At 39.8% G+C, this 18344-nt stretch overlaps 1 protein-coding gene across 1 annotated transcript in view; it reads right to left on the minus strand.

The window, feature by feature from the left end:
• Positions 1-18344, minus strand: part of SESN1 (sestrin 1) — a 595113-nt gene that overhangs the window by 217553 nt on the left and 359216 nt on the right. The gene's annotated exons all lie outside the window — the stretch shown is intronic.

Genomic DNA, 18344 nt, shown 5'->3' on the forward strand with positions numbered 1-18344 from the left:
TGGCTCTGGTGGCCCTTCATCATCAGTGGGGAAGTCCCCGAAATTTAAACTGTGGAGAGCATAACCAGTTTATTTTGGGGGGGAGGGGGGTTCACACCCATGCTCTGGCCAATCTGGGCATTGTTCAGGAGACCATATACACTATTGGGATCAAGAGTATAGACAAGGTAAGAATCTTATCCACTATACCATTACTGCAATCTCCTGCCTTTATTTTATTTTATTTTACTTTATTTTATTTTATTTGTTTTGGTTTTTGGATCACACCCAGCAGTGCTCAGGAATTACTCCTGGCTCTGCACTCAGAAATCTCTCCTGGCAGGCACGGGGGGACCATATGGGATGCCAGGATTCAAACCACCATCTGTCCTGGATTGACTACTTGCAAGGCAAACGCTCTGCTACTGTGCTATCTCTCCAGCCCCACCTGCTTTTTTAAAATTTGAGATATCATAGTTACAATAGTTTAATAAAAGTCATTGTGGGTTTTTTTCCTAATTTTTATTATCGTACCAGTATTTACCAAGTTCAGAAAAGTTCAAATAATGGTTCATAGTACAATTGTTTTGGCCATTAAAAATTTCATACACCAATCCCACCACCTGTGTGACCTTCCCTTCACCAGTGTCCCCAATCTCCTATCCACCCACAAACAAAATTACTTCATATTGTTTTTACAACACAAAGGTAAATGTAATTATCAAAACTTTGATCAACAAGTTTCTATTTGAAATGATTGTTATATTGGGGTTAAATTCAGTATCTAAGGATGTAACTAAACTGTGACTGGTGCTAGTTGAGCCTTCTGTGTTACTTTTTAGGCTCATTGTGCTTGGTAGATTACTATATTAACTTTCCCATCATATTTATTGTGATATTACTGGGCTAACATTACTATAAAATTTTGAAGTGTTGCATGGCCACAAGCAGCCAAAATCGTCCAGGAGTTATAGATCTAAAATAAATTTGGTAGCTTGGCAGGTTTATTAGGTTAAGTCAAAGGGCTGGGCCTTTTCTGTTGGAGGGTGTAGGGCAGTGTTTTTCAACCGTTGTGCCATGGCACACTAGTGTGCGATGAGATGTGGTCTGGTGTACCATGGAGAAAATTCCAATTTCATCCATAACATGCAGCTTCGGCATGATTAGTCTATTTGTGAGCCAAAGAGCGTGTGATGTTTAAAAACTAAAGACAGACTGAGAGCTGTTGATGAAGAGCTACGTGTGTGTGTCTTTCTTCGATTCCTGCCAGAATATCAGCTTTGTGTTCAGCCAAACAGGCCCAGGTTTCTCACTGAGTAAGTAAACAGAAATATGAACAATTATAAAATACTTTATTTTTCATAATAAAGTAATTATAAAAATAATTTTTTTGTGTTTATTTGATTCCTATTCAAGAGAATTACTTTATGTGTAGTCAATATAGGCAGAGAGTTAAATTTTTTTAACATTTTCTAATGGTGATGTGCCTCGTGATTTTTTTTTTTTTCATGAAAAAGTGCCTTTACACAAAAAGGTTGAAAAACACTGGTGTAGGGTGTTGTGATGGGATGTTGTAGATCATGCAGAAAGGAGTCAGCTCCCTCCCTTCCCTCACAACCTCCTTTCTGAGAGTGCCACAAGGTATCAGTCTGGACCTGGCTACCTGACCATTTTTTGGTTTTTGAAATCAATTTTTTATAGTTTCAGAGATAAGACACCAGTTCCTTCATTAGTGTTTTTAAAATCCTTCCTTCTACTTTAATCCCACTGTTCCTTCTCTACCCACCCTCACGCTCACCTTTAATCTCAGTTCCCAATTCTGTTGACTATGTTTCAGTTTGTTTTTATCTGGAATTATAGAACACCTTTCTTTGATTCCTATATCCATATTGAATTCCCTGAGACCACTAGGAGAATGTTCAAGATGTACGTCTGAAAGAATTTTTAGGGTAGGATTTTGGGAAGCTAGGAGAAAAGAATAAAGCAATCTTGGCACATACTCCAGCAATACTCAGCTACATGCTTAGGAGTCACTCCTTGTTGTGCTTAGATCATCATACATAGAATCATACAGGATTGAATTTGGCCTCAAACCTGGACCTCCAGCATTTAACACTTATGAGCCCCCTCAAAAAAATTTTGGGTGAGTTTTTTTCTTCTAGATTCCCCTAAAGTGTTTGCAGGCAAAGCAGTAGGGTTTAACTTTAGACCACCTGGGGAGGAAAATAACTATGTTTTTCATTGAGAAAAGTTCCATGTTAGGAGACCATCACATAAGTAAAATGGAAAAGGATGAAAATGGGAAGGCCTATACCAGGGAATCACCCTTGATAGTAAAACAAGGCAGAGAGAAAGTTGTCTTTCCGATTTAAAAAGAACATTCCCTTTATGGAATGGCCCCAAATGCTGTATTTCCACCTAGGAAAGGCATATCTGGAGCAAGGGTTGACACAGGAAATAATCCAAACAAAGCTGAAATTATAAATATGTGTGTGAGAGAGAGACCAAGACCTGCCAGAACTGCAGTTTTTACTGAGTACAGTAACCACCCCTGGACGAGGGAGGACAGAAAGCCTATCCTGAGCCAGTTTTGCCCAGGTTTGCTTGAGACACCTAAAAGTAAGAAAATCTCTGTTTTGGGTACAAACATGTTGTGAACAAACAGCTATAAGGAAACTAGCAATGATCTTTGTTTTGGGTGAAACCAAGTTGAAAGTTGCAAACCAACACATGGGCTCTCTCAAGCTGATTGCCAGAGCATCACAAAATATGCCCAGGTTTGCAAGTCGTTGCCAAGGCGTCATAAAGGATGCCCGGGTTTGCAAATCATTGCCAGGGTGCCTTGAAGCCTGTCTCTGGATTCCTTGTCAGGGTGGCACAAAATTTGTCCTTGGTTCTGGTGATGGGACCCAAAGTTTGGGAGTGTGAGACCAATCTCAGAGCAAATGAAGCTTAAGTATGTATGACAAATGTTCAGGGTAAAAGGTCCACCTACAGCATATAAATTTTGGAGTCTCTAACCCTAATAGGCAAGAACTCTCTTACATAAGCTTTCCCCATTTTACTGGGTCTGCAAAAAAAGAAAAATGAATAATGCTAAAAAAGTACTATAGGGCCCTAGGGACTATGACTATGTAGTATCTATTGATCTATTGTAGGTATTTATTGATACCATTTATTGATGCCATACCCTATAATCCTGATACGTAGGTAAATAATAGGCAACAACACTTTCCCCAAGAAATATATAAGGCAATACACAAATCACCTATTTTCTGAACAAGTCCAGAGGAGCAATATTGTTCCTCAATAAAGAAATGCCCAAGGAAATAATTACACATAAAGACACATATTCCCTAGTCTGTTGAATAAGTTCAAGATGCGTGAGTCTGTAATAATGCTTCCGCTAACAAGGTGAACTGTGGGTTAATGGCAGTAAAGGAGATGATGGAGTAGAGTTACAGGTAGAGTTACAGGTGAAAATCAGTCTCAGAACTCAAGAAGCCAGTTCTGGTATGAACAGCAGTCCATGGTGACAAGAAGTTGAAAGAGTGTGTGAGGGGACCCAGTCTTTAGGAGTGGAGTGGTTTTCCAGAACACAAGGGGTATTGATATGTAGGGGTAAAGGACCTTAATAGGGAGAGCAACAAATCCGAGATAAGTGAGCATGGAGAAAACAAAAGAAAAGGTTTTGCAGAGTGACAGGCAAGGGAGGGAGAAAATAGAACTAAATGGGAATGGGCCAAATTGCTTCATAAATATAAGCCAGCAAGTAAGATAGTGAGAAAAATTTAGACTTGGCTATAGAAGCATCATGAATTATATTATCCATACATACATCATACTTAAACCAATCAGCTGGGCCGGAGAGATAGCATGAGGTAAGGCATTTGCCTTGCATGCAGAAGGATGGTGGTTCAAATCCCAGCATCCTGTATGGTCCCCTGAGCCTGCCTGGAGTGATTTCCGATCATAGAGCCAGGAGTAACCCTTGAGTGCTGCCGGATGTGACCCCAAAACAAAAACAAACCAATCAGCTTTTCCATATCCTTTCTTAAGTATATCACAAAAATCTTTTTCATAAATTGCTAAACATCCTATAATAAGCACTGAAATAAAGTTAAGAGCATTGAACACTGTAGTTCAAATCCAGAGTATTCAGTTCTTTTCCCATAGTCTTCTGTTAAAAAAAAAATTAGAACATTTTAGCAGATGTATTTAAATTGAAAATGGATTGTTAAAATATTCTTATACTATAATGCACGTCCAGGGCATCCAACTTTTTCTCCATAGACTTCTATGAACAAAAAACATTAGAATATTATTACAGACATACTAGTTTGAAAATAAGTTACTAAAACCTTCTTATATAATGAGTATTCTAATGGAAATCCCTGGCATCCAAATTCCTTCTCCAGAGATTTCTGTGAACAAAAACATTAAAACATTATTGCAGACATCTTTTAAAAGGCAACTAGCTGATCACCTGCTTTAATTTATGCAGCTGTATCCATTGCTATAAATCCCACTGAAGTATAAAATAGGATATAAGCTGCTGAAGATTTCACAGAAGAGGTGAGGAGATCCAAAACTTCATGATCATCAAACTTAAACCAGTGTTGTCTCACTGCAGTTTTACAATAGGCAATGTTATGACCTGGGTCTATTTCACCATAATATTTGAAATAGAAAAAAAGTTGTATTTTTCAAGTTGTTCTTAGAGTCAATGACATACTGTGCCAAGTCAAGGTTTTCTAAGAGAAAGTCCACATAAGTCTGTAATTTTTGCTTCTGCCTGTGCTTGTAGGAAAAGTGTTTCAGATGTATTAAAAGCACAGATGGTAATTTCCAAATTTCTATCTTTTTTAGAGAATCCCACTGAGCTCTGCAGTGACTGCAATACTGTTGTTGTCTGCCAGTTTTTTCATCTTTGAAAAAAAAACTTGAGGCAATTCTGAAGTGTACATTTATTTGATTGTGGATGCTAGCGGCAAAGGTAGATACATGAAAGTCTCAAGTGTTCAAGACTTTTTGTGACAGGTGAGACACTGGACTGTGGATTTGAACTGAACTTGAAAAACTAACAATAATAGACTCGTTGAGCTGCTTGTGTCTCTGCTAAGAATGCTCTACAACTTTCAAGTAATTGAAATGCTGATTTTTTTCCCTCTGTGTCTTTTCTGCCTAACAGCTTTATTTAGATCTTCATGGAGACCATTCATCAGAAATAGAAGTAGTTCAGGTGAATATTATTGGCTGTACCCTGCAAACTGATCATTGATCTTCCCAATGATTATCTTAAAGTCTTTGAACTATGACTGCACTGCCCTGCCCACAGGGCTTTCATAATTAGAATAAATTCATCTACCACTTTACCTTTATGCACCAACGGTTTTGGCTTGTTAGTATTATCCTGATAATGTTTCAGTTGAAATAATCAAGACAAACATGGAGCATTACACGGGTTCTGTAATAAATTGAGTTCTTGTAACAAGTGTTTCCTAAATTACAAAACCCAGTGAGAGCAGGACCAGTTCCCCCCAAAAGATAACCAAAAGTTTGAATCTGATTACTCCTAGTCCCTGTGATCTCTGCATTAGTGTTATATGTTGGCTTGTTGTCCTGATTACCTTTGGAATTTTTACTGGTTTTCTTTTTTCTTTCTCTTGAGTAGTCTGTGTTGGATCTGGGAAGAAGGAATGCTTTGGCTTGGAGGATTCCTTATCCTACACAACAGGAATTTGTGGCTTGGTTTCATCATTTCTAAGAATTCTGCTTCTGATGAGGAGTAATGGAACCCAGATTTTCTTAGTGGGGCTGCCATTATTGTTGGAGTCTTCTCAGATCCCTGTTCAGATGCCAGATGTAATGGCCCCAAATGCTGTAATTCCACCCAGGGAAGCCAGGTCTGGAGCAAGGGTTGCCGCAGGAAATAATCCAAACAAAGAAACAAAACTGAGAGTAAAATACACATAACTGAGTAGCAATCTGTCTCATCAAGCAGAGTTGGGGGGAAGGAGGGGGGGGGAGGGAAAGAGAGGGGGGGAGGGAAAGAGAGGGTGGGGGGAGAGGGAAAGAGAGGGCGGGGGGGGGGGAGAGAAAGTGAGAGGGGGAGAGAGGGGGGAGAGAGAGAGAGAGAGAGAGAGAGAGAGAGAGAGAGAGAGGAGAGAGAGAGAGAGGAGAGAGGAGAGAGAAGAGGAGAAAGAGAGCTGCCTGCCAGACCTACAGTTTTTATTGAATACAGAGACCACTCCTGGAGGGGAGTAAGGACAGAGGTCTATCGTGAGCCAGTCCCACCCAGGTTACTTGAGATACATAAAAGTAGGAAAATCTCTGTTTGGGGAAAAACCAAATTGTGAACAAATAGATACAAAAGAAATCAGGGATGATTGTAAATTGTAAATTGTAAACCAACATATTGACCTACTTTGAATCCCTTTCCCTCTATCTACTTTTTCAGCCCCAGACATATTCCATAGAGTATCCAAAGTCAGTTTTTCCATCTACTATTACTCTACTTTGTTTTTTCCTTTTTAGTTTTGCGGGAAGGAAGGAAGGAAGGAAGAAGGAAGGAAGGAAGGAAGGAAGGAAGGAAGGAAGGAAGGAAGGAAGGAAGGAAGGAAGGAAGGAAGGAAGGAAGGAAGGAGGAAGGAAGGAAGGAAGGAAGGAAGGAAGGAAGGAAGGAAGGAAGGAAGGAGAAGGAAGGAAAAGGAAGGGAGGAAGGAAGGAAGGGAGAGGGGAGGGAGGGAGGGGAGGGAGGGAGAGAGACGGAGGGAGGGAGAGGGAGGGAGGGGAGGGGATGGAGGGAAGAGGGAGGGAGGGAAGGGGATGGAGGGGGAGGGGATGGAGGGAGAGGGGGAGGGAGAAGGGAGGGAGGGAGAAAAAATGGGCTGGAATAATAGTACAAGCAGATAGTTGTTTGCTTTACATATAGCTGATCCAGGTTTGATCCTAGCACCACATATGGTACCCTGAGCACTGCCAATAGTGATCCCTGAGCACAGAAACAGGAGTAGGCATTTAGCACCACTAGGTGTGGCCCTCAAACAAGCAAACAAAAGAAAAAGAATTTGAAGATTGGCAGGTCAGGAGATAACTCATAGGTCAGGAGTAAATACCATGCATGTACAGATATCCCAGTTCAGTCATCATATCCAATGGCTCCCAAACAATTCTGGGTGGTCTTATTAGCTGAGTATCACTGAGACTGTCCTCTATATTTCCCAAATACCCCCCAAATTGAAAACTTATAAAGTCAGTTTATTAGAAAAAATAAGACTTTACATTCAGATTCTGACTGCTATATAGTAGCTTTACAGTCAAATAACTTTAGAGCTACTTTATAGTACCACTCACCTCACAGGATTGTGAGGAGTAAAGAAAATAACTTGTCAAAGCCCCCAGTGAGAGACTGGCACTAAATAGACTCAATAAATGTTTAATCTGATCCTACATAATGAGGTGGATTTTGGTTGTTGAAGTGACATTTACTATGGTGAGATAATAAAGGTCTCTTATTGCTCCATCAGTTACTCAACTAAAAAATGTTTACAGATTGCAGGTCTCCAAGCCTTTGACTTCTCAGGGGGTGGGGCATACTATTCCCTTCCTAAACAGGCCATCTGTGGTCAGTGTTTAAGAGTTGCTGCAGCAACCCACAGCTTTGTGCTGCCAAGCAGAAACTCAGTATATCATTGATTTTGTTCACTTAAGTGAGAAATAGATTGCCTTTTTTTTTTTAGTCAAATATCAAGAAAGAGGGACTTTCTAGCTAAGTAGGTGTCAACTTTGGTGAAACTAGAAAACTGGAGTGCTGGAAGCTTTAGGTATTGTGATTATTCTAACTATGGAAATGATTTGTAATAGTAAATTAGCTATATTTTTGTGAGTTATTGACAATACAATCATTTTTATTATGCTTTTGCCAAAATTAAAGGACCAGAAGGCAATGCTAGTTGATGATGTACTTGTAATTTTATTATAGATATCTTTGTGGTCTTTTCTTTGAAAACATGTGTGTGGGATGGCTTGGTTAGTTTTTGGACATAACTGATGGTGCTCAGGGCTTAACTCGTGGCTCTTTGCTCAGGAATCACTGTAGGTAATGCTCAGAGAACAATATGTGGTGCCAGCAATGGAACCCAGATCAGCTTTATGCTAAGCAGGTGCCTTATCCGCTGTGCTATCTCTCTGGCCCAAATACAGGTTTTTTTTTATTTTTTATTTTTGGGTCACAACCGGCAGGGCTCAGGGGTCACTCCTGGCTCTACGCTCAGGAATCGCCCCTGGCAAGCACGGGAGACCATATGGGATGCCGGGATTCGAACCACCGTCCTTCTGGACACAAGGCAAATGCCTTACCTCCATGCTATCTGTCCGGCCCCTACAGTTTTAACTAAAGTAAAGAAATAGTCCATGATAAGACATCAAAAAATTAAACTAAATTTTGACACATGTTGTGAGAAATCAAACTACAGGGAAAAGGCTGGCCAGTCATCCACAGTGGAAGAAGAAGGCAGCTCACTGGCCACAAATGCACCAGTTGCCATTGTTGGTGAAGAGTAAATAGTGAAACTCTTACTGAGATTTCCTGGAACTCTATTCAGCTGTAATTAAAGCTGTACCTAAAGAGAACATTTCACTGTAGCGAAATGACCGTTCTAATAGTCTATAATGTTGAGGGATTAGCATTACCATGTGTGGCCCAAAAGCAAAAGATAATATGATTTTTCCACTAAATCTTGGTTCTGATATATTATTAAAATTGGCCTTCTTGTAATGGTTCTAGTAAAAGTAATCAAACTTGGAATACTATACAGGCATTGTAATATTGGGATAAGTATTTCCTAAATTATGAATTTCTATGAGAGCAGAACTAATTCCCTCCTCTACAGAACCAAGGTCCTGGGACTGGTCATTTCCACTCACGATAATCTCTTCCTGGGTGTATGGTTTCAGCTCATTGAAGCGGTTATCTGTTGAAGTTGCAGTTTGTTTCCTTCTCTTGCCCTTTTTTTTGGGGGAGGGGGCACACCCAGCAGCACTCAGGGGCTACTCCTGGCTCTACCCTCAGAAATCGTTCCTGGCAAACTTGGGGGGCCATATGCGATGCCGGGATTCAAAAAAACCTACCTTCTGCATGCAAGGCAAATGCCTTACCTCCATGCTATCTCTCAGGCCCCTCTCTTGCTCTTTTGAGTAACCTAAGTTGGGTCTAAGGACTGCTTATAGTCTTAAATACACCGGTGTCTGAGTTTCTTTATATGTAAGAATGCTGCTTCTGACAAGGCTTAGTTTGACTCAGAGTTTCTTGGCAGGGTTTCCATATGTAGAAACATAAGCATATCTTTTTCCTCTAATAAGGAAATTATCAGCAATTTATTATCAATTTTTATCCAAATAGGTAAATTGCTTTTGAACCTGAGCATCCTCTTTAAAGTGTCTTTCTGCAACTGTAGGGCTTTCCTTGAGGTAAATTCAGGGAGTTTAGTGAAAATAATATTAAAGATAAAATGTCCGTCAGTGGCATGTCTCTTTTCCTTTATTTTAATAATTGAGTTTTGAAGGTTTTGTGAGATCTTCCAACTATGGCTTGTCCCTGTGTATTTAGGGGATTCTAGTGACATGTTTAATTTGCCATTCTTTGGGAAATGATTGAATAGTTTTACTGGTGTAAGTGGGGCCATTGTCCATTTTTATGGATTGGGGGATGCCCATGATGGAAAAACAATGTATCATGAAAGTGAAAACCCTTCAGCTCTTTTAGAAGTCATTGGTGTTCCCCAGATAAAGTGTAAATATGTCTCGATAACCACATGGAGATAGAGGATTTCTTTGAAAAGAACTCTACATGTGTAATATACATTTGCCATGATTCATTTGTTGAAAACCTTGGAGGTTGGGTACAGCTACATATATTCTTTTGTTCAAAGGCACACAAATGGTACACTTATCAACAGTCTGTCTGGCTTATCTCCATGTAATATGATAGTTCACATATAGGTGGCAGGCATTGTTTGTAGTGCTGCATATTCCTCTCGCAGGTGACATAAATATTAGCATGGCTACATGGTCAGAAGTTTGATTTCCTTGAGTCCTGTGAGGTCAGTATGGGCTCTTATGTGAGTGATGAAAATTGGCTGAGAACATTTTTGCAAAAGGGTTTGTAATTGCTGAAGAAAGTCTTAAATAACCTTGTTATGAGCATTTAAAGAGGTGGTACTCAGAATGGGAGAAACTATTCACCCAATACTTCATCAGATAAGGGGCTAATATTGAAAATTTACAAGTTCTAACAGAACTTAACAGGGGGTGGGGAAGGAGAGAGTGGGGGGCATTGGTGGTAGGAATGTTGCACTAGTGAAGGGGGTGTTCTTTTTATGACTGAAACCCAATTAAAATCATGTATGTAATCAAGGTGCTTAAATAAAGAAAAAATTTAAAAAAAATAAAGATGTGGTACTATGCCTGGGAACAATCCTATCACATAAACTGAATTGCTTACATGACTCTGAAACATGTGATAGTAAGTAATTTAAAGTAGCAAGTTTCACTTGTTGAGCAGACTTGTATTTTGTCCACTTTTTCCTTATAATGACCCTTCAATGTAAATCAAGGGGGCGTTAGGTATAGGAGAGGAATAGATAACAGAAAAGATTACAGAATGTGTAATTTTGAAGAAATCCCAGGCCTTCCCAACTGGATAATGGGAGAAAAATGTCTCCTGAAACATCTGATAGGGCTTGTTGAAGAGGCTCATTGAGAGGCACTATGCATTCTACTTCCTTTTGTGGAATTGGAAGGACAATTGTTTTAGGATCAAACCCTAACAAAGAAATTGCTCTGAGTCTTGCTGTGATGATAAGAGTAGCGATTAATTCCAAATAGGGTACATATGTGAGAGGTTGCTTGTTGTATAAATAAACCCATTTTAGAGATCTAGCCAGCAGAGGAATAATACCCATAGGAGAATACAGAGTTGCAAAAATTAAGAGCCACATTTTCTCTTCAGGTATGAACCTGGAAAAAATATGACTTTTGGAGCTTGGCCATGAAAAAAATCCAGTTTCTTTTGAGCCTTTTGAGTTAAATACCTGTGACTATTTAAGTCTGAATCTCCCTCCAGTGTGCTGAATAATTTGCTGAGTTCACATTTTGGAATCCTAAGGAAGAGATTTATATCAATTTATATCACCTAAGAGATTTTAAAAATCATTAAGAGTTCTTAGATTTTTCTGATAAATAGAAACATTTTAGGGATGCACTGAAGTATGCTCCAATATGAAGCCCAAGTATTGAAATAATGGCAAAGTCTAATTTTTTTCCTGTGGCTATTGTTAAATTAGCAACATGCAAGCAACTGATGACATATACATATAAACATTGTAATTCTTTGCAGAGCAGTCCATGATAATATCATCATATCGTGGACCAAATATGCCTGGAGAAACATTTTGTGAGCTGGATGTAAGACCACATCAACAAAATATTGACACATGGTGAGGGAGTTTGCTATGCCCTGAGGTAAAAACTATCTATTGAAATCGTTGGAATTGAGATAGGATACTGGAAAACAAAGCACTTTATGTTTTTTTGGTGAATGAAAATATTATAAAAACAGTCTTTTAAGACAATTAGTATCAAAAGCCAGTCTTTTGGAATGACTACTGGTGAAGGTAAGCTCTTCTGTAGTTTCCCCAAAGGAACCATGGATGTGTTGACAGCTCTTAAATTAGACAAAAGTCTTCATCTACCTGACCCTTTTTGCATAACAAAGAAAAGATAACTCTATTCAGAAAAGGAGTTTCAATGTATCTCACTCAGTCTTAGCTGCTTGTCAACTAAGTTTCTCCATGCCTCTAGTTTTGTGCTATTCATGGGCCGTTGGGGAATTCAGATTGAAACATTAGATTTCCATTCAATCAGGATGGGTGCCAGACATTTTAACTCAGTGGCCCCAGTTAATGGGTGCCAGACATTTTAACTCAGTGGCCCCAGTTAAAAAGGCAAAACCTCTGAGCTTATTGGCTAGAAGAGGATTAGGCAACAAGGTGAAACATCTGAGCTGATTAAATGAGAGGGGGTTGGGTGAGGGATATGATATTCTGCCCTCCATTGCTTATGCAAATCATGCCCCAGAGGTTCATGGAAACTGGAGCTACATGTGGTAGAAAAACAGCCTGTTGATTTTCCAGTCCTAAGCACCTCAAAAACATAGTGCTCTGGCAAACAGGTGTTTGGGTAAAAACACTACTTATTCCTTCCAGGCTATAAGGTATATCCTACAAAGCCCCATTATGGGACCAGTGTTTTAAAGCAATCATAGAAGCTTCAGCGCCAGAGTCAAACATTTCTTCAAACTTTATGACCTGAATTTCAAACATTGGATTTTATCATTGGATTAACATTGGTTAACACTGGATTTTATTTTTTAAGCTTAGCAGTGAAAGTTTTTAACAGATTAGCAGAAACAGCAGGACTTGTACTTCTGAAGCCCCTTCCCTGTTGCACTCGTATTTGCTAGGCATAACATGAGGAAGTAATAAAATTTTAGCTATATTTTCACCTCTTTTTTTACGTCAAAACTGTGGGCACAGAAACAAGAACTATTATTTATCCAACATGGTCCGAATCTGTAATTCCCAAAGAACAGAAATATCTTTAAGAGTCAGACTACTTCTCTACTTTATCAGACCCACAGTTTGTGAAGGAATTGGATTTTTTTTTTTTTACCAAATCTTACCTTGCAAGGGCACTGAGCTGCTATTATGGTTAATTTTTTAAGCCAGGATATATTTAGTCACACAGTTTCCTGATGTGACAGGCTTTAATGAGTTTATGAAGTGAAGTTTTCTTGGGCTAGGCTGGGTAACTGAATTATTGAAGAAAGATTTTGTGGGACCTGGGACTGGTTCAGTTTCTCATGACAGGATGATTAAGTCTTGGCCTTGAGGGGACAGGTCCTGGAGCCAGAGCAGAAAAGGATTGCATCCCACTGTCTCTATGTAAATGTCCCATTTTGCCATGTATGATCCCTATAAGGCTTTATAAAGATGCAGAGGTTGAATAAAAAGGATAGATTCTCCTTTTTGAAAAGCTCACATTTGAAACTGAAACAGAGGGGGCTGGAGCAATACTACAGTGGTAGGGCGTTTGCCTTGCATCTGACTGACTGGGGTTTGAGCCCCAGCATCCTATATGATCCCCTGAGCCTGCCAGGACTAATTTCTGAGCACAGAGCCAGGAATAATGCCAGAGTGCTGCTGGGTGTGGCCCCAAACCAAAACAAAACAAAAAAAAAGGAAACTGCAGCAGAGGGTGTATTTAATGTATATGAAGGTGCTTGAGCTGTGCAAAGACCCAATCAACGCAGAGTCTAACCATATTTTCCTTCTTGCATAGAGGGTGGTTATTAAATCGCATACAATAATCATCTCATCTGGCTGTTTCTTCAAATTGCTAAAGCAAATATGTCAACATGACATCTTGGATAAGGATAGACAAAAGAAAAGGCAATGGCCACCAGGAAGTTGGCTTCTACCTTTGCATTTTTCTTTTCCAGACTACTGAGAAATAGTGCACAAAGCATGAATGACATTTACAGGATTACTTCCACAGAAAAGGTCCAAATGCTGGAGGAGAAATTGGCTGTGCAACTAAGTGAACTAAAGAGAGATAGAAGTGCAGGAGAGGAGCAGAGTGATAGCACAGCAGTAGGGCGTTTGCCTTGCATGCTGCTGACCTAGGACAGACATGGGTTCGATCCCCAGCATCCATATGGTCTCCCCAAACCAGGCACAATTTCTGAGCTCACAGCCAGGAGTAACCCCTGAGTGTCATTGGGTGTGGTCCAAAAAAAAAAAAAGTGCAAGAGAACCTCCAGGGAATGACTCAGACCACTTACAAGTGATTTGTAGCAAAAGGTAAGCACAAGGGCTGCAGTTTACACATGTATCACAATCACCATCAGCACCCCAATTTCTTTTGATTTATATTTTTACATGATATGTAAAAAAAAAAAAGGTATGTAAGTGCTCCTATATTTTAGAAATGATTGTCTCAGCATTCTACATGCTACCAACCTTGACACAGTAAGAAATCTTTTTGTTACTCTAATTGAATTTGACCTTGATTTGAGAAGGTTTATTTTTGTTTGTTTGGAGGCCACTTTCAGCAGTACTAAGAGGTTATTTCTGGCTCTGTGCTAAGGGGTCACTCCAGAGGTGCTTTAGGAAATGGGGAATAGGGGTAGGTGGAGGCCATTATGTTGTGCCCAGGGACTGAACCTGAAACTTCAGTGTGCAAACCAAGTACTCAGCCTATCTTTCCAGCTGTGACCGTGGGGTTGTTTAGAAATTCTCAAACAAATTATGGAATTTGGAAATTATTTTTGTTGGGACATGCTTTGTAGATAAATGCTTTCAATAAGATAGTGATCCTTTATCGTTGGTGGTGGTGGTTTTTTTTGTTGTTGTTGTTGTTACTGTTGTGGTTTTTTTTTTTTTTGGAGGTGCTCAGGGGTTACTCCTGGCTCTGCACTCAAAAATAGCTCCTGGCAGGCTCAGGGAACCATATGGGATGCTGGGATTCAAATCACCATCCACAGGGTTGGCCACATGCAAGGCAAATGCTGTACCACTGTGCTGTCTCTCCTGTCCTGATACCATTTTTTAAGACAAACTGGGAAGCAAATCAACCCTGAGTAGCACATACTAGGACTTTCCTATCTTCATGTATTGTTACTCCACAATTGATAAAGAGGAGAATTGTGAAGATCCTGTTAGATTAAGGAAAATACAATGTGGGTGATGAGGGCTGAGGAGGGAAGAACAGAAACAGATACATTTGCATCACATTCCAAGCATATTTTCAAAGAATTTAGTGTTTTTTTGTGGTTGATTTTGTATAGCCCTTGCATGCATGAAGATGATCAAGGATTATATGATGATACAGAAAGGTTATGGAACCCTACAAACCATATTTGCTCTTCATGTTGGTTCCTTTATTTGAAATACCAGATTTAGATATGTATCATGCCTATCTCCTTAAGCACAAGTGAAATCAAATATGTTAAAACATGCTGAAAATCAGAGAACAGCTTGTTCAGATCAAGTACTGATACTGTAGCCACTCAAATGGCAGGTATAGACCTGAGAAAGGCTCCCTGAAGTCTTTTCAGGATAGAGTAATGGGATCTACCTCTATTTCTCTAACTCCCTAACCCCTAGACACTGCCCCTGCAAGAATATGACTATTAAGCCAGCAAATACTTGTAGTGTAGCTTGGGTTTGCTGGGTTTGGGAAAGCAAAGAACTGGAAATGTTAACTCCTGATCATCACTTTAACAGTCTCATTTCCTCCAGACAAAATCCACTGAAAACTAGAGGGTAATTTTGTTCTTACTGTCTTTGTTTCTCCCTGTTTTTGCCACCCCTCTCCTCACTCCTTCCCTCATCTCTCTCTCTCTTATTCACTCACTCATTCAACTTACTCCCATAAGTCCAGGTCTTGGAGATGGCTAAATATTTTATAGATACTTGCTGAATGAATGAATGTTAAATAAATAATGCTTGATAAACAGTGGGAGCATTCTGTGTTTTGCTTTGTTTTATTTTTTTTTTTGCATAAATACATTCATCAGTCTCCTTCAGGCTGTTTAAAGTACACTTGAGGTTCCTAAGAGGAAAGCTATGATCTAAGTCAGAGGCTTGGGACAGCTAACTCCAGCCCCTCCTCCCTGCCAATCTCCCAAGCAGAAAAGGGTTGTGGTGCTTTTGTTTCCCCGACTGCTTGTTAAGTGGTGGGTCCCCATTTTTAGTTGTTCATGGGTTTTACACTTCCAGGACTCAGATGGACTGTAATCACAGAAGTCAAATCTTTGATTCATGAATGTTTTTACTTCCAATGTGCTTGTAGGGCTTCCTAATTTTTGTCCATCAAATGATCGAAATAGCAGAGGGATGATCTGAGATTAGGGAGACATTAGCTTCAACCATAGGTGGAGGTTTATGCAAATGGCTAAATTGGTTGCTTTTAAGACCCTGTACTTGTGAGGCCTTCTGACTACCAACCTGCTGCCCTTTTTACTAGACCTGTCTCCAAAGGCTCCTAGCAGTGCACCCACTGAGAACTCTTGCAAGGTGCAGAGTGATAGCATAGCAAGTCAGAAATGTGTACACTACTGATCCAGGTTCTATTTCTGGCATTATTCCCTGAGTACCACCAGGAATGCTCCCTGAGTATAGAGCAGGAGTAGATAGACCTGAGCATAGAGGGGTGTGGCCCTAAAACCAAACCAAAATTAAAAAATATAAATAAACCTTATCCATGGAGATGTATAGGATCAGATGACCATTAACCTGAATTTCACTGCTTATAGAAGCTCTGACATTGCTAGTATTTTTTTACATCTGTTCCAGAAGTACCTTTGGTGGCTTCCTGGCTCTTGGGTGCAAAGCTCCACCTTAAGAAAGCTATTATTTGTCCCATTGTTTCCAATCTGGATGTTCCTCAAGTTTTCAAGTTTTGAGGACAACAAAAAGGGAGAGGCTTCTCTTCCTGACCCAGGGTCTACCATTTCACCAGGCTCCAGACAGCATTTCTGAGCTTCCTGGTGTCATTCCACAGGATAAATCTCACTCTGACCAGGCAGGTGGAACAGGCACTGTGTTCTGTCTCTCCTGGAAAGAAATGGTGTTTTCTGAAGCAGGAACTTCAACTACACATTTCCTCAAAGTTTATCATGTTGGATACTCCAGGCTCATTTTCACTTCCCAAGAATAAAAAATTAAAAATCAAAAGCATTTTATTCAGACCCTGGTTGTGTGGACTGCTTCTGGGGATGTGCTTCAATAGAGTGCACAGCTTTGCATATGTGAAAAGGAAAAAGGGCACTGGTTTCATGTCAACAAGGTTCACATACAAGTCTGATAAACACAGAAGTTGAAGATTCTGGAAGAAATATTGAATAGTGGAAAAAAGGGGATCAAAACTTTCATCGTTCTGCATCTCCTTCTGCTCTGGAATCAGAATAGAGAGATCACTCTGAGGTAGATGGTGAGATGATGGTTGCTGAGGAAAAGGAGAGGAAAGGCAACTCAGGTAAAGGATTAGCAAACATGAGGTACACATCAGAGATGCTGACCAAGCCTGTGTCCTTCCTGCCTAAAATTACCCACTATAGTACAGTCTTACTGAGAAGCCAGCCTTCACGAGGCCCTGGCTGTCATCTGGTCCAGTACAACTTCTATAATCACTGCCTTCTACTACACAAACTTCCTGCAGCTGGGTTTGAATGGCAAAGGCCGTTTCCTCCTTCAGGAGAGAAAGGGAACTGGTACTCAAGAAAGCTGAGTCAGAGCGTGGGCTATGCTCATACCATAATAAGGTAGATTTTGCTGTTTTGAAAGCTTTTAGCAGGAAAATGTTTATCTTTGCACACACACATGTAATGGTTATAAGAACAAAACCGTCCAATATTAAGCTTGCTGGCTGGAGCTGAACCAGTCACAACTTCCTTAACTTAGCTGATTTTTGTAATATCTTAATTTCACAGATATTTTTTATGTTTGTGACGTTAACATGTTCCTTGGAATTTTGGCATAACAACGTAGAAAGTTGTCATTGTTGTTCTGTCCTGCCATAAATAATTCTCTTTCTTTTTTTTTGTTTGTTTGTTTGTTTTTGGGTCACACCCAGCAGCGCTCAGGGGTTACTCCTGGTTCTATGCTCAGAAATTGCTCCTGGCAGGCTCCGGGGACCATATGGGATGCAGGGATTCGAACCATCTTTCTGCATGCGAGGCAAACACTTTACCTCCATGCTATCTCTCCGGCTCCTAATTATTTATTTCTTTAATTTTTCCAATTTTTACTTATGTAACACGATTAACAAAATTATTAATAAAGTTTCAGATATAGAATATTCGAGCTCCAAACTTACCACTGAGCATCCTTCCATCTGTGTCCCAAGCAAGATCTTCTACCACCACACTGCCTCCTTAGCAAACTCATTTTATTTATTTATTTATTTATTTATTCATTCATTCATTCATTTATTTATTTACTTTTCTGCCCTACTGCTGCTGGGGAGGTACTCCTTAGATTTCTATGGCCAACTCTGACATCATCCAGTCCCCAGAAACTGCCTGATAACTGGACACACATAGGGGTGAAGATCTAGACTCAGACTATCTGAGTTCAAATACTGCATCTGCAATGAATCAGTTGTGTAATTTTAATTTAGTTTTTATTTCCTCTTCCCTCAATTTTCTCATCAGAAAAACAGAGATAGGAGGACTTGTTTCATAGAGTTGCTATAGCATCGCAGGAGTTAACATTGTGCACACTAGTCTGCAGCCAATGTAG

Source organism: Suncus etruscus, chromosome 4, assembly GCF_024139225.1.
Source record: "Suncus etruscus isolate mSunEtr1 chromosome 4, mSunEtr1.pri.cur, whole genome shotgun sequence".
Lineage (NCBI taxonomy): Eukaryota > Metazoa > Chordata > Mammalia > Eulipotyphla > Soricidae > Suncus > Suncus etruscus.